This window comes from Lagenorhynchus albirostris, chromosome 3 (genome assembly GCF_949774975.1).
Source record: "Lagenorhynchus albirostris chromosome 3, mLagAlb1.1, whole genome shotgun sequence".
NCBI lineage: Eukaryota > Metazoa > Chordata > Mammalia > Artiodactyla > Delphinidae > Lagenorhynchus > Lagenorhynchus albirostris.
Window position 1 is genome coordinate 137,705,959 of NC_083097.1, and position 10,511 is coordinate 137,716,469.

Genomic DNA, 10,511 nt, shown 5'->3' on the forward strand with positions numbered 1-10,511 from the left:
ATCTTCTTCCCTGAACGTTTTGAGAAGCATCACAGAAAAAGAAAAATGCAAAGTATAGAATAGGAATAGAAAAACAGGGACAGGAATAAGAGAAGACGAACACAAACAAATATAATTCAGTTTTGACTTTGAGTTTCCTGGCAGCAAGGTCAAAAGGAGAAACATGCTCAGTTGTACAGTCTGTGAAAAGAAGAACTTGTCAATTTCTTATCAAGGCAAATATTTTCCTGTCACTTAGTTTTACAAGATATTTCCCAGATGGGACTTATAATAGATACTAATTGATGTAACGGGTAAAATTTATTTTGATTTCTTTCCTGTAGGAAATTTAAAAAAAATCTCAGTTTGTAACTTAGAAATGCAACCCAGGAAGAGTAACTCTGGTAGGAGCTAAACTAGGGTGGTTCAACTATTTAGGCCTTTGATGGCCTGAGTGCTTTAACTGAGCATCAGGTCTTTTTCTATTAGCCATTGGAGAGTGGCTGGATTAACCGTATCAGATGGCCATGGAATTCAGGCAGAATATCTTAAAATATTAAGAAAGATATTAAGAAACATACTGAGAAAGTATTTCTCAAACTTTCCACAAGCCTCTCACCAGGCTTCTGCACTTAATTTGTGCAGATTGTGCCTGGCCCAGCAGCTGAGTATGCCAGTGGCAACAGAAACATAGCCAGCACTCCTCTCCCTATGCCTTCAGCTCAGAGTAAAGGGTATCTTGTAATTAATCTACCTACAGGGGGTTCCTTGCCTGTGAGAGACCGCTTAGAAAGCAATTTAACTATCACTTATCTTCCTTGGCCACCTACCTTCTAAAGTATGACAAAACTAGACAAGAATATCCCTTGCTATTGGAATTAGTTCATTCCTAGGTTTCTACAGTAAGTATCAAAGGATTTTTATAGGATTCATCTGAACATTTATCTGTATAAATTCATTTCCTAATTCAGGAAGCAGGGAATCTCTTACAACATTCTCAGCTTCTTCTGTAGCTAGAAGTGGCCCTTTGATGCGGTCCTTTATTTCTTCTGTTGAATGGAAGCATGATGACAAACCCAGGTAGCCAAATTGCAACCATGAAGGAAGACTACATGAAATTCTGCTGTGTCAGCACTGCCATGACTTAGCGGCCAAAGCCAGGGGCTGCCTACCTCCATCCTTTTCCTACTCTAAGAAAAAAAATAAGCCATTTTCTTTATACCACTGCAAGTTAGGTTTTCTGTTTTTTCATCTATTGCATTTCTTACTGATACAGTGCCATAATAACAAAGCACACAGCAACAACAACAATAAATTCACATAAAGTCCACAGAGCTACATAGCTCTTGTAATTCTGACATATCAGATACTGTACTCCTAGCATGCTCTCTCCAAAACCTGTTAAAAGTACTTTTAAATAATCCATTTGTTCCTTTGATGGTCAGAGTTTGTTAGAGAGCTTTCACCAGCTGGGTTTTTTGTTTTTCTGGGGCAATATCATCAGTCACTGATGAGTCATTAGCTCAAAATTTTGCATCAAACACCTCTTAGCTTCTTCTCTGAATAGTCCCCCACCCCATCACTTATTTTTTCCTCTCTGAGATTAGATCATTCATATATAAATGGCAATCCTCCTACATTTTATTTTAAAAAGAAACATTAACTTCACTTTCAGATTTTTCATCATTAGTGTATAGGAATGCAAGAGATTTCTGTGCATTAATTTTGTATCCTGCTACTTTACCAAATTCATTGATTAACTCCAGTAGTTTTCTGGTAGCATGTTTAGGATTCTCTATGTATAGTATCATGTCATCTGCAAACAGTGACAGCTTTACTTCTTTTTTTTTTTCCGATTTGGATTCCTATACACTAACGATGAAAAATCTCAAACTGAAATTAAGAAACACTCCCATTTACCATTGCAACAAAAAGAATAAAATATCTAGGAATAAACCTACCTAAGGAGACAAAAGGCCTGTATGAAGAAAATTATAAGACACTGATGAAAGAAATTAAAGATGATACAAACAGATGGAGAGATATACCATGTTCTCGCATTGGAAGAATCAACATTGTGAAAATGACTATACTACCCAAAGCAATCTACAGATTCAATGCAATCACTATCAAACTACCACTGGCATTTTTCATAGAACTAGAACAAAAATTCTCACAATTTGTATGGAAACACAAAAGACATAGCCAAAGCAATCTTGAGGATGAAAAATGGAGCTGGAGGAATCAGGCTCCCTGACTTCAGACTATGCTACAAAGCTACAGTAATCAAGACAGTATGGTAGTGGCACAAAAACAGAAATACAGATCAATGGAACAAGATAGAAAGCCCAGAGATAAACCCACACACACATGGTCACCTTATCTTTGATAAAGGAGGCAAGAATATACAGTGGAGAAAGGACAGCCTCTTCAATAAGTGGTTCTGGGAAAACTGGACAGTTCCATGTAAAAGAATGAAATTAGAACGCTCCCTAACACCATACACAAAAATAAACTCAAAACGGATTAAAGACCTAAATGTAAGGCCAGACATTATTAAACTCTTAGAGGAAAACTTAGGCAGAACACTCCATGACATAAATCACAGCAAGATCCTTTATGACCCACCTCCTAGAGAAATGGAAATAAAAACAAAAATAAACAAATGGGACCTAATCAAACTTCAAAGTTTTGCACAGCAAAGGAAACCATAAACCAGACAAAAAGACAACCCTCAGAATGGGAGAAAATATTTGCAAATGTAGCAACTGGCAAAGGATTAATCTCCAAAATTTACAAGCAGCTCATACAGCTCAATATCAAAAAAACAAACAACCCAATCCAAAAATGGGCAGAAGACCTAAATAGACATTTCTCCAAAGAGCATATACAGATTGCCAACAAACACATGAAAGAATACTCAACATCATTAATCATTAGAGAAATGCAAATCAAAACTACAATGAGATATCATCTCACACCAGTCAGAATGGCCATCAACAAAAAATCTACAAACAATAAATGCTGGAGAGCGTACGGAGAAAAGGGAACCCTCTTGCACTGTTGGTGGGAATGTAAATTGATACAGCCACTATGGAGAACAGTATGGAGGTTCCTTTACAAACTACAAATAGAACTACCATATGACCCAGCAATCCCACTACTGGGCATATACCCTGAGAAAACCATAATTCAAAAGGAGTCATGTACCACAATGTTCATTGCAGCTCTATTTACAATAGCCAGGACATGGAAGCAACCTAAGTGTCCAGCAACAGATGAATGGATAAAGAAGATGTAGCACATATATACAATGAAGTATTACTCAGCTATAAAAAGAAACGAAATTGAGTTATTTGTAGTGAGATGGATGGACCTAGAGTCTGTCATACAGAGTGAAGTAAGTCATAAAGAGAAAAACAAATAACATATGCTAACACATATATATGGAATGTAAGAAAAAAAATGGTCATGAAGAACCTAGGGGCAAGATGGGAATAAAGACACAGACCTACTAGAGAACGGACTTGAGGATATGGGGAGGAGGAAGGGTAAGCTGTGACAAAGTGAGAGAGTGGCATGGACATATATACACTACCAAATGTGAATTAGATAGCTAGTGGGAAGCAGCCGCATAGCATAGGGAGATCAGCTCGGTGCTTTGTGACCACCTAGAGGGGTGGGATAGGGAGGGTGGGAGGGAGGGAGATGCAAGTGGAAGAGATATGGGGATATATGTATATGTATAACTGATTCACTTTGTTATAAAGCAGAAACTAACGCACAACTGTAAAGCAATTATACTCCAATAAAGATGTTAAAAAAAAGTAGAAACATTAAGTCATTTAATATGGCAACATGAAGGACACAATTGTTCCCATGAAGGCCTCTGACCTTTCCATGGCACTTTCAAATGTTCATTTTTTTTCTCTTGCTTTGACAGTATCCCTTTAGGAGGCCGTAGGTTTGGAATTTACACCTTATCCAAGTCCAACAGAATGCATGCTAATAGACTTCCATTCTGCTTGTTCTTCTATAACGTTTCCCCAGGTCTCATCACTGGGCTTGAACCCAAAATTCTGTCCTGTCTTTCCTATACTCCAAGCATCGGATAATAGGCAAACATTCTGGACCTTGGGTAGCACTGCCAGGAGATGATGCTCAGTAGTCCCCTAGTGGCCTGAAAGAGTTCATGCAGTATACTAAAGTGCTTATTCTACTCCAAGGAGGTGTGAGAGATTCATGAAGCAGCAATATCATTAAGTAGCTGCCAATTAGCACATTCCTTTCCAGAAGGTCCACGAAGTACACTCGAGATTCCACATTGTCTAGGTTTGCTATCTAGTGTGTCCTGCAGTCCATCAAAGTGTCATACTGTATCATGACAATCGGAAATTTTACTGTCAAGTTTGGGATATAGACTCCTGAGTTAAAAGGCTCCTTTTAGGAGCTAGTGACAGTAACCCACTTACCTGAAGCAAAAAAGTGCACTTTATAAGAAAGCTACATTGCTTTCAGGAGGAACTCAAGGGCAGAAATGGCAACTAGATAATGAAGGAATGAAATCAAGGAGGCCATCAGAAATCTAGGTAGCTGCTCTCTCAGATTTTGGGGTTGCAGTGACTTGTCTCTGTTTCTTTCTGTAGAAAGAAACATTTCTGTTTTGTTTTGTTTTTTTCCCCTCTCTCCACACAGATATTTCTCTGATGTTGCATGAACTTGGCCAAGCATACCTACCTCCAACACTGGCAGACTTAGTAAATTACACAGACCAAGCTTTAATTTTCGACCTCATTTCTAAATGATGGAGAAAGAAGACTTGATCTGACCAAAAATGATGATGATAGTGATGATTATGGTGGTAGTGGTGTTGATGGACATTTTTATTTCGTGTTTACTGTGGGCAATTCCCCATGATAAACACCTTTATGCATTTTTCACTTAATTCTCATGGAGACCCTGTAATCCCATTTTATGGGTGATGAAGATGATTCCTAGAGATGATAAATAATTTTCCTAAAGTAACTTGCCTGCTAATGAACCCAAATTACCTGATTCCAAAGTGGTCTAAACAATGGAGGGTTGAGGTAGGAGCGTTGAGTAGGACAAGCATGACGAATAAGGCTCCACCCCATGAGACAGCAGGGCAATTCTCAGAGAAAAAGTGCTCTTATGAACTGTTTACAAAACCCCATTATGGTCTAGTATAGATGTCTGTGCCTTTTCTCAAATCCTCTAGTGAGGAGCATGGACATCTCCCTCTATTGGACTCAGTTTTCTCTTCTAGTCTTTTTATCCATTACATTCTTCTTTGTTTCCTGTATTCCAGTTTCTCAGAGTTATTTGTTGTTCATAAACACTGTGAATTGCCATGCCTCTGAGCTTACCATGCAGCCTGGAAAGGCCTTTTCTAATCTACTAAACGGTTATTCTATTGCTGAAACTCAGTCCAAATGTCATCTTTTTCATGAAATAATCACTGATCCCTCCCTCCCTACAGAGATGCCTCCTAACTCTGTTTCCATAAGCACAGTGTTAATAAATTATATCTTTTGCACTTAGCATTTTATCTGCTCTATCACACTGATTATGAATATCTACAACATGAACTTCCTGAGGGTAAGTATTATTTAAAAAAAATAACTATATCCTCAACATATAACAATAAATAAAGTCTAAATTGAACTGATACTGGCTGAACAGGTATAAATCATGAATTCGTATGCCTGTGTTCTTTTAGATATGATATTTTGGTCTCTCTATATTTGTGTCTTGAGGTTTGAAATCCATATTGCCTGCCTATACTTTTGGGAGCACCAAAATGCCCTATAATATGTTCAACATTCTATTGCTAACTAAGCCAGAACAATTTAAAGTGGCTGTACAGAAAACTGTCCCTTTATTGTCCTTTGTTTCCCAGAGCAATTTTATCCTTTTTGCACTGAATTCCCAAGAGAGACTGCATGGGGATTTTCTACAATGTCCACTGAGAGGTCACTTATACCTTAACAACAATGTAAAAAATATTGTTGGTCCAGGGAGTTTAGAGCCTTAACTTTAGACAACAATGTCAGTATAGAAGGCCAAAAGGCACATGAAGAGATGGTCAACATCGCTAATTATTAGAGGAAATGCAAATCAAAACTACAATGAGGTATTAACTCGTACCAGTCAGAATGGCCATAATTAAAAAGTCTACGAACCATAAATGCTGGAGAGGGTGTGGAGAAAAGGGAGCCCTCCTACACTGTTGGTGAGAATGTAAATTAGTATAGCCACTATGGAAAACAGTATGGAGGTTCCTCAAAAAACTAAAAATAGAATTACTGTATGATCCAGCAATCCCACTCCTGGGCATATAACCAGAGAAAACTCTAATTCAAAAAGATACATGCTCCCCAATGTTCATAGCAGCACAATTTACAATAGCCAAGACATGGAAACAACCTAAATGCCCATCAACAGATGAATGCATAAAGAAGATGTGGTAAATATATATACAATGGAATATTACTCATAGAAAAGAATGAAATAATGCCATTTGCATCAACATGGATGGACCTAGAGATTATCATACTAAGTGAAGTTAGTCAGACAGAGAAAGACAAATACCATACGATATCACTTAACTGTGGAATCTAAAAAAATGGTACAAATCGACTTTCACAAAACAGAAACAGACTCACAGACATAAAAAAACAAACTTATGGTTAGCAAAGGGGAATACCAAATGTAAAACCGATAGCTAGTGGGAAGCAGCCACATAGCACAGGGAGATCAGCTCGGTGCTTTGTGACCACCTAGAGGGGTGGGATAGGGAGGGTGGGAGGGAGGGAGGCACAAGAGGGAAGAGATAAGGGGATATAAGTATATGTATAGCTGATTCACTTTGTTATAAAGCAGAAACTAACACACAATTGTAAAGGAATTATACTCCAATAAAGATGTTAAAAAAAAAGGGGGGGTAAGGATAAATTAGGAGTTTGGGACTAACATATACAAGCTACTATATATGAAATAGATAAACAACAAGGTCCTACTGTATAGCACGGAGAACTATATTCAATATCTTGTAATAAATTATAACGGAAAAGAATCTAATAAAGAACATATATATATATGTATGTGTGTGTATAACTGAATCACTTTCCTGTACACCTGAAACTAACACAACATTGTAAATCAACGATATTTCAGTTAAAAAAGAAAACGATGTCAGATCTGTCATATATAAAGCACAGTGTATAAGAGCATGTACTTTGGAATTGAGATACTTTCTAGCTCTGCGACATTAGGCTGTTACATACGTTTGTGAGCTTCATTTTACCCTTTTGCGCAATGATGCTAGAAATGGCTGCTTTATAAGGCAGTTACCCAGATTAGAGATAATATCAACATATATGATTGACATCTAGTAAGTGTTCAATAAATATTAACCATTATTATATAATCTACCACTTTTACTTCCTCCTTTAATACAACTTAGTAGGACCTCTCCATTTTTCTCCTCCAATGTACCTCCAAAGTACATTTACCACCAAGAACCTCTTTAAATTCTTCTCACATCACTCCAGAAAAACTCCATAGCTGAGTCTTTGAACCCAAATATTCACTCAAGCTCTCTATCAAAGTGCTCATCTTTAGGATGTCCCCAAAATAACCTCAATCTTCTGCTGAATGTTCTTAGGGATCATGTAATTTCCTCCTGAAACATATATTCATGAAACCCACTCATGGTGTTCCAGGCCATACTTGAATACTTTTGTTAATAAAAAAAATTCATTTTCTTCTATGATAGTCCATTCCATCTTTGGATAAGTATGACAGAAATTATTCCTTTAAAGAATTGAAACATATTTTTCATTGGATTCTTCCCACTGGCCTTAGTTTGTACCTAGTTGGTTTTGAGTTAGAATAATCTGGTTTTAAATTCTAATTCTGTCACTTACTTGCTGTGTGAGATTAGGCAAGTTACAGACTTAATGACCTACAAAATAGACTCAATTATAGGCAACTCATAGATTTTTGTGTTAGCAGTGAATAAGTTGGAGTATGCGGAATTCTTAACATAATTCTTGGTACATGGTAAATGTTAAATATTTGGTATCTATTATTAATACTGTGTTAATTTCCACTGACACAGTCTTAAATTGCATTTATTGACTGACTTGCTTTCCATAACAGTTTCTAAGACAAACAGGGAAAATGTTTCAAGTCCTCCAGTATTAGGCGGGAAGTAATCATACAAATACTGGAATCCTTTGGTTCAAGCTCCTCATATATTTAAGAACACTAATGCTCAAATAATAAAGTTACTTGCTTGAAGTTATTATTTGACAAAACAACAGCTACTGGTTTTTTGAGGCTCAGTTCTAACACTGTGTTTTAAAGCCCAGTGGAGATTTGCTGTGAGAAGACACAACCTTGTGCTGTACAAGAGGCAATTCCATACCTATCCTGAAGATTTTGGTTGTTTGTTCTATACTTAATGTATAAATGCATAAATGTGTGTATTCGTTCTTTTGTATCATAGAAAGTACTATTTATTGTCTGGTGCCAAGTTTGTTTTTTCTATGCAATGACCTCCTCCAGTCATCGTTGAGTCTTTAATTTCACACACACAAACCTGTGTTGTAGGTGTTGGTACAAGGAGTTCAAAGTTTAGGACAAAGAAGGTAGACAGACTGTTTTCACTTCGTCCTTCTGCTAAGCCCAGTGTACTGTTGGGGAGGATGGTAGTTCTAGGCTTTCCAGTGGAGATAAACAGCAAAGCAAGCAAGTGGTTGTCCAAGATAATTTAAAAACATATTTAGGAAAAACAGCTGTGAAGGAGACAGGTATGAGATAAATGTTCTCTAATTTACCAGAAGAAGGTAATTCTCTAAATAGGGGGAGCTCCCAAATGCTTGCTTTGCATAGACAGTACGCTACATAAATGACCATACATTTCTCAGAGTCATAGCCATTGTCATGTTTTTGAACTCTCTCTTTTATGGCTAGTTCCATAGGAAAATAATAACTGCAGTCAAATCAACAATGTTGCTACTAGAGCTTGTCTGCCAATTCTGACAGGGATGTGTGTGAACAAGTGACTTCATTACGTACAGACACCAACGTATAAATTGAATGCACAGAATTAGAGAGCTTGAGTACCTTAGGTCCAGCACACTCATTTACAGGTAAAGTCCTCAGAGGTGAAATGACTTAGATTACATGCCCTTATTATCCTTCCAGACCTAGGACTTCTTTTTTTTTCTTCCTACTGAGAGTAGTAAAGGTATTCCTTCTCCTTCATTAAACTACTAATTAAAACCCATCTGAAAATAGACTCAAGTATGTTAATCTTCTCTTTAGAGACAAATGTAACAACTATCATTTGTTCCTTTTTTGGATAAATAATTTTCAGGAGAAAAACATGCCTATTCTATAGGAATATGTATATAAATGCACATATTGCATTTTTTTTTTACCCATGATCATTTTTTTTACCGTATGAAAAAATATTCAGTCTTAGAAACCTAAGTTTGAGGATGATACAAATAAGAGATGGATAGTAAACATAATGATTGAAAAAAATGATACAAAGTTGCAGGGATTATTTAGCCATATTTTGGAGTCCTACAATGAATAAAAATAATAAGTTGTAGTAAAAACGAATAGAGAATTATTTAATAGCATCATATATTTAGGGTTTTAGTGCAATCAATGGGAATTGAAAATATGTTGTGGTGATTAGTTGTAGGAACTTTAAAGTAGAGGGAAAAGAATGAGAGATGAAAACCAGGTTCTATAATGACCAAAAAAGGATTTTAGGAGTCTTAGCTTAAATTAGAGAGGACATGATAGGTATCTTTGTTTATGTGGCTGTCATGTAGTTTTTCCCTGAAAAATTATTTTGTGTAGCTTCAAAGGTGAGAACTGGGACCTGGGTGCAGGCTTCAACTCAGCACAAGTAAAACAATGTGAGAAATCACACGTTGAATACCACTTGCCAGGAATGCTGGAGGGAATTCAGGTTTTCGATGAGTAACCAGAAAATTCCATGTAACTAAGATGAGGTAATCTTAAAAAATATATTTTATAAGAAATCTTGCACTTGTTCTGTTTTCACTGTTGTTGTTGTTGTTTTGTTTTGTTTATAGCTAATTTCTTGATGTTTCTCAAATGACTTAGGTCTTCAGAAATAACTCTTAAGACTGTGCTGTATGGCATCAAGTTACCATCACTTTTGTAGAATCTAAAAATACAGACTGTGAACTAGGTAGATAGTGGGCCGGAAGATGCTGAAGAAGACATTTGCTTCTTGCTCTTATGCTCCTGAATTAAATATATATATTCACAATACTTTATTAATTTTATTTTTTTAAAGATTACAATTTTAAGGTTTAAAGAGACTTCTTTTTACTCCAACTTTCCCTTACCAGACTGGGCGGAGAATGCTATTTCTTGGGTTCAAACATTTTGCTTTTGACCTGTGGCAAGCCTAATAAAATAGTGCCAGCAACATCATCATTAAACATTATCTATGGATG